This window comes from Osmia lignaria, chromosome 11 (genome assembly GCF_051020975.1).
Source record: "Osmia lignaria lignaria isolate PbOS001 chromosome 11, iyOsmLign1, whole genome shotgun sequence".
Classification (NCBI taxonomy): Eukaryota; Metazoa; Arthropoda; class Insecta; order Hymenoptera; family Megachilidae; genus Osmia; species Osmia lignaria.
In genome coordinates this window covers 6,387,680-6,395,157 of record NC_135042.1, presented here as the reverse complement: position 1 = coordinate 6,395,157, position 7,478 = coordinate 6,387,680, and positions in this window count along the sequence as shown.

The following is a 7,478-nucleotide window of genomic DNA, read 5'->3' as shown; positions in this document are numbered from 1 at the left end:
GTCGCAACCAAAGTGGATTCGTTTCTGCGCGGAACAACGCGTTTCGCTGTAACTCGTTTTCACCGATAAACAAACGAGGCTAACTTCCGTTCTAATTGAACTATCAAAAAAAAAAAAAAAAATTCGTCTGTGCAAAATGCACAGTCCGGTTCGACTGGTTTGAAAATCCAGGTGAACGAGTAGTCGATTGAAAACAACCCCCGTTGAAAACGCGCGTGGATTATCTGGCCCGACACGTTGGTCCGCTTATTAGCTCGCCTTATTTCCTTGTTACATAATCAAATTAATCGCACGTGGCCTGGCGTAAACCGCGAACCTACATCGCTAGTCGAGCGTGCCAGTTCGCTATCAAGAATATCGTTGTACCGAAGAAACTATCAGCCACTTCCGTAATGTTGTCAATGACAGCGCAGAATTTGGTGAAGGAGTTTTCCTTCCAATGAACTTGTCACCCGTGTCGAAACTTTCGAAACGAGACAATGAGTATGCAATCGAAGCGAAAACTTCCTATCAGACACCCGATTTTTGTACTTTCTTCATTGTTCCCGAACCACTGACTCGTTCAACGAAACGTTGATCAATTATAATGATTAACAGCGTTGAGATTTCATCTTGATGATTCATAGTCTGGTGATAGTTCGTTGTTGCTCGAAAGTTTAGAAAGAATTGGAAATGGATGAAATTTCACTTCGGAATCGTTTTTGTACCTTTCACTTGATATTAATTAAAATTAATTGCTCGATTACAGTTACGCGTAGCATCTGTTCTTTTTAATGAGAACTAAAATTTATAGCCGAGTTGTGTAATAAAATTGCAAGTATTACAAAGCGTCTGTGTAAAAATTGAAGCAACCTTGAAGTAGCTGAGACTAGAACCGAGAAACGTTCACCTTTCTCTTACCATCGAGATGTGATATCGATTCAAACGAGCCTAGAAGAACTTTACGTTCACCAACAGGTGCCGCTTAGTGTACAACGCGTAGAAACGCCTTTTTGTAATATCATTTTTGGCGGCAAAAATTTTTATGAATCAATCTGGTATCCTCATTTGAATCCCTTCCGTGTATTTAATTTTGAAATTATTTTATTTGATGAAAGATCAAATCTGAAATAACACACTCTTGAATTTTATTAAAGAGTAGACGTTTTCGTGTTGATAAATAGCTTGAATTGTAAAAAAGACTACTCACCAATCCGGAAGACCGTCAGTTGCCGGTATCGTCAGGTCGACGACATGAAATCACGTTAGCGAAACGGCGAAGCCTATCAGTCGGGTTCTGGGGTTCGAAGTGTGGTTCTAGGGACAGGCTTTTAAAGCCCTTGACGCGATTACGTCCATTTTAGGAAAGTATTAGGTGTCTCGTTCGCTTTTTCATTCATCAATCGCGACGAAAGGTGAATTTTTCATTTAGGAAAACAGTAGACACGAAGAGAACTGAATTTAACCGAACTTCCCGTGCACCCCATTGACTTTTCTGAAATAACAAGAATGAACCAATCCTTTTCTCCCCCGACGAAGGAAGGGTGGGTAAGGTTCGAGAAAATCCGTGAGCAAGAAGGGCCGAATTCATTATTAAAAAGCCAGAACGAAGGCAGGCCGCCCTTTTCATCTTCCCTTCGGAAGCCGGTGCATCAATATTCAAGCGACGATGCGCCTCTTCGTATCGCGACAATGTCAGGTAGTTTACTTTATATTTCACAACACCCCGCCATCCATCCATGCTCCCCCTGCATGGTTATAAGATCCTTATCGCGTCTATTCAAAGGCCTTCGTGCGAGCCTGCGAAAATAGAGATTCGCTTCTCTTTCCCTTCCGCCTTCTTTTTCTCTTCTTCTATTCCACTCACTTCCTCAGCTAAATCCTACCGGGGATTGCTACAAAGGGCCTCCCTTCCGGTCTACATTGGCAGCCGCGATTTCGATTCGATTCCGTGTCCCGAATCGAAGATTCGAAGACAACTGCTTCGCATCGTGAATATCAAAAGTTTAAGAATTAAATTTCGTAAAAATAATATTTATATTTATCGTGAGTACACAAGTTAAACGGAACGACATAATCTCATGGATCTAGCTTGAAATTTCGAGCGACCTAAAAGGGATGTTAATTATTTATCCAAAAAGCGATGAATCAACAATATTTTAGGATCTCCGAGTAAGAATATTTTAGAGACTACGCGAGCTAGTGCACCGCTACGACAGTCGTTTTAACGACGACACAAAATCCGCTTTGCAATCTAGCCTAATTGAATATTCGCAGAGCGGAGTGCTTAAGAAGGGAGTCGCAGGATAATCGGGATTACCTGCTAGAACGCAGTGCGTGGATTTATATCCTATCCGCATTCACGGAAAGCTTCTCAATATTAAACGACTTCTTCAATCCCCGCCACTTTTTTCCTCGCATTTTTACGAATTACATTTAACACGTAAATCCATGATTTCCATGCGAGATTCTATGAAATTTTCACGTTTCGATTCCACGCCGAGGAACGGATCGATCCGCGGAAACCTCGAAGGAGCAGTTGAACGAATTTGTAGGAGAGATTCGAAATGATCGAAAGAAAGTACGGTTGTGCGCTTTCTTCAGCGACGAAACGATCGTTTCGGGGGCGATTTCCAGGTCGAAACGATACGGAATAAAGGTGGAGGAATTAAAAATGAAAATGAACCGTTCCCTCGGGAGGAATATCTTCGTCTTGCAATAAAAATTCAGAAAGACATTATTTAAAGCAACGAAGAAAATCAAAGAAACAGTCACGTTTGAATAAATAATTTTCCCAGAGTAACGAGACTTGTCTCGGTGTGAATGACTCGGCCAGTCGATCGAGGTAAAAAGAAATTTACGATGGCAATTAGCGTCTCGCGAACGTTTAGTTGAATTTTAGTAGCCATTATCGAAGTTTCCGCAACGCGAGCCCCTCGACGCGACGAATTTTTATTGCGAGCACCGTCCGTGTACACTTCCTTCCTTTATTCCTACAATTTTTACGAGAGGGTCCAAGCTCGCGAGGGGAGAAATTCCGAACGAAGAAACCACCTAGAAGCAATTAGTCGTAAATGTCCTCGCGACACGGTATCGGTGTGCTAACACGCTGCGCTGCTCTCTGCCTTTTTTTTCTACTTAACTTCCTATAAAATTTTATGTGGCACATATTCTTCTTCTTTCTTTGTTACACGTTAAATTAAACAATTTTCTCAGCAATCAATCATCCATTCGAGTACGATCGTTCCTTATCAGTTATCACGAGATAGAACACCTTTATTTTCAAGATCGTAGTACACTGTTTCGTGTTCGGACACACGGTCGCCGATTAATTCTCGATCACACAGGTCGAAAGCGGCGAGCGGTGTTCAATGGCGGGGAAGTAAAGGAAAAGGAGAGATCAGAGGTCGCGAAATGGGAAAATAATTTCTCTCCAGACGGTGTTGGCATCGTCGTTAACCCATTAACGCATCGATCATGAGGTGGAATGGTGCGGGGGCGAGATACCGTGACTACACGCGAGGCCAATTTTTATCTGCTTCACCTTGTTCCCTTTACCCTTCGCCACGATTTCTTTCTATCCTCTTTTTCTTCTCTCTTTATTATCCAACCCTGAGGGAAAACGCTCAGCGAAACAAAGAAGTATCGTAAAACCGGTCGTAAAAGTGGTGCAGATAAAACGTAGTTGCAACGGCTGTATACCGGTGTCGCGATACACCGTGCTATTCGCGTGGAAAATAAAGAACCTTGCTCGTGCGCGATAGAAGGAATGTTTGGAAAAAGAAAATGAAGACGGCAGAAGGAAAATTGAACGGGGTGAATTCAAAGCGACGAGGTTAGCCGCGTCTTGCATTTGTCATGAATATTGTAATAATATTTGCTCGTCCGTGGTGCAATAACAGAGACCCGACGGTGTTTATATTTAGCGACGAAACGCTTGAAACGAGCTTCGTGAGATTGCCCTGGCCACCGGTCTGACCACGTACGTCTGCATCCACTGCGGCCAGGAATTTCGGCAGAGGATCGACTTCCGCAGCTCGTTTCGGGTAGAATTTTCATCCAACCTCTTGCAACATCTTCCTATAAAAGAGCACTCAACTTACATCGACATTTTTCACGAAAAAGGAGCAATAAAAACGTCTGTCCCAGAGGGCGTCAATAATCGCATCGAGAACAAAGAAAGCGAACGATTTCGTTATCAGGACGCCTGTTCTCCGTGTACTCTCCTCTAATCACTTCCAGTGGTATTAATAAATTGTCCCCGAAGGGGGCGTATTTTCTTCCGTTTCTTCCCCTGACGACGATGTTATTATTGTTTGCTTATACTCTCGACGAGGGGGTTGGTCTCAGCGAGAACGATCTTATGGAGAGCGCGAGGAGAGAAAGGAAGAGGGACGGACACGGTTCCTCCCCGATTTTCGGGACTGTCTAGCTTCCGTGTTCGTGGAATAACGTTAGACACGATTTACGGTTAGGCAACGCGACGTAATAACCGATTTAAGCCCGACCGTTCGCCCTAATCCCAAGTTACGAGGACCCGGCGACGATTTAGTCAATCGTACCGCCATAATAATGTCGTAATATCGCGTACTGCCACGCGGACACCATGCTTATAAGCCAATAATAAACGAGTTTATTGTTCGAAACAGCCAGTCGCTGACTAACCGCTTTCGAAAGCGTACCGGCAAGAAGGGAGGGATCGAAACGTCGGAACGAAAGGGTTGCTTCGTTCCTGGAAGCAGCGTTAAACGGCTCGATTCGACGGCAATGTGAATCAGCGGGGAACTCGCGTGCGAGAGGGTGCTTCCATTTTCGTGCGGAGTTAGCACGTTTTGAGACTCTGGTAATGGGGTGATCGGTGTTCCTTGCTCTTGTCGGGGGAGAACGACGGTGTAATCGTTTTAGTTCGATTGTAATCGCTGTTTCTTAGCAGGGGGACGTGTTGAGATTTAAATTTTCCCGAAGACAGTAAAACACTGGGTATAATTTTAATTACTTCGGGATAACGAGCCCGGTGATGAGCGATTGTATCTCACATGTTACGAGACGTTGAAGGAAGAAACTCGTCAAACATTTCTGTCGCGCGTCTACTAGAAGAGAAAGCTGCTCACAAAAGAGCCATCAATATCAATTCCGATCAAATTACGTTTTTATCTGCTTCCACGCGCGACGCATTAATAACAATCTCGGCTGACAGGTACACGAGTACACGGGCTCGCGTTCTAGTACCACGATCAGTCTAATTTCCTGCTTATCGCGGCTCACGAAAATAATTACCCGGAATACGACGACAGGGGTGGATTTTGCGACATTTTTATCGGCTCGCGGACGTCGTCTTGCGACTATCAGGGGGGAGGGTAGGGTGGGTTAACGAGGAGAAAAGAAGGGTCGTTTCATTTCGTTGCGCGGTGAGATTAACGATTTGGAAAGATAATTCGTTCGTTCGACTGGGTTCGTGTAAGAAAAGCGACTATAAAAGGGCTGATATCAATTCTCCTTTAACCTTACCCGTTTTTCTTCACTTGCACCCTTTTTTCTTCACCCCCCAGTTTTAAAGTAACGACGGGATGAATAGACAGCGTCGTATATTCCATAACATTAAATTAAATTTTTAGGGTAAATTTTTAAAAAATACTCGGAACGAGTTGAAAGAATATTTTTTGTTCAACGTTTGACCAACATTGTAATTGAGCTCTAACGAAGATCGAAACAAATAGCTTTTTAGGCGGTAGACACTCTGTCTCGTTATGGGAACAGCCGGCACGAGGTTATTTATGCAAATTGGGTCCCCCGTGAAATTTTGTGAAAGCCCACCACTCGTACCCGTGGCTGTTTGTTAGCTCGATAAAGAACGAGCACGGCCAATTTGCCGGGCGAAAGGGGGACGATATTGGCTTCTTCGGGGATTTATTAATCGTCAACGACAACGACTTTCTTTAATCTCACAGAAAAATATTTCGTTCGAAAATATATCATAATTTAGTACTTACAGCAAAGAATTATAGTGCTTGCTTTTAATTATCTACAATAAAAACGGAAAGGTTACTGTAAAATCGAAAGGGTTCACAAGGTAATCAACTCGGAAGAAGCAGATTGTTGGAGAAAGAGCTCGAAAACGATCTAACTAGAATCGTAACAATATGTGCCGAACGATTCCAGTTTACGTAGAAAAATAAAAGAATAAAAGACTTAGTCAATTTTATTCCTCGTAATGGTATGTATTATTCACATCGATAGACCGAATCGAAGTTGCTGCAGTCCCGCGACTCCACCATTTCTTTCCACCCCAATGGCTCGATTCGTCCCCCATAAAGAAAGTCGAGTACTCTTCTCGCAATGGCGAAACTTTGATCGTATCGTTCTCGAAATTCTCGCGTATCCTTGCCCTGTGATACACTACGAGTTATCTATCACCCCCTGGTGAACCCTCCAGCTCGTCCACCCCCTCAAATAGTCGTTCTATAATTTATAATTATGCTCGATCCACGCCCACTCTTTGGCATAAATATGCGCGGGGGGGAGGAGAAAATTGTAATATCTCAGCGCGAATTTGCGATCGATATCGTGAATGGTATTTAGGGTGGAAAAATCGAAACCACCCCTGTATGTATTTTTCATTTTAATATTCGAGCATAGTATAGTAAATCAGTGTACACACTGATGCTCTTTATAATTAAACGTGTTAATAATATAGGATGCAGGTGTTAAAATAATTTCGTGAGCGACTGTAGGTACGTGTATATTGAAGAGACTTTGTTCAGGACGGTGACAAACGCCTGGCAAACACAGGAACGCGGGGGCGTACGAGGTCGCCGGCACTTGGCTGCGTCGGGGTTAAACAGCGGCCCAGGGTGGGGGTAGGGTGAAAGAGAAACCGACGGAAGGTGAGAGGCAGGAGGGCAAAGTAAGGAACGAGAGCGAAAGGAAGGTCGAGACGAGAGAAAGCGATCGGTTGAAAGGAGATCGAAGAAGGGTTGAAGCACCGGGTTACAGACCGGATACCAGAGAAAGCGGGCAAAACCTAGCGCGAAGAAAAATGGTCCTTGGACGGAGCAATAATCCAGAAGACCATTATAGAGGTACAGTGAAAAAAAACCAAAAAAAAAAAAACAGGTAGTACCAACATGTCTCGATTGTATAAACACAGACGCATTAATAACAGGTTGGAACAAAGGGCTTGCTAGAAGAAGATCGACGTGTTTGCATGGAACTAAAGAATAAATCTCTCTTGACCCAGCGTAAATGAAATTTCGCTCAAACTTTCCGGTGAAAGCGACGATGATTCATTTCACCTTTCGATTCTCACCGACGTTAAAGTTATTTTGCAAAGGGTTACACAAACACAGACGCATTAATTTTTTCTGTTCCACCTGGCGATGGGGGCGAGGGTGAGGGAACAAAAAGAGGGGGTGTAACCGCGCCCGAAAGGTAGACGGAAAACGGCGGAGAGCGAGACGCGTTGGAAGTGGGAGCCAGGGGGTGGTGTACGTGCGGGGATG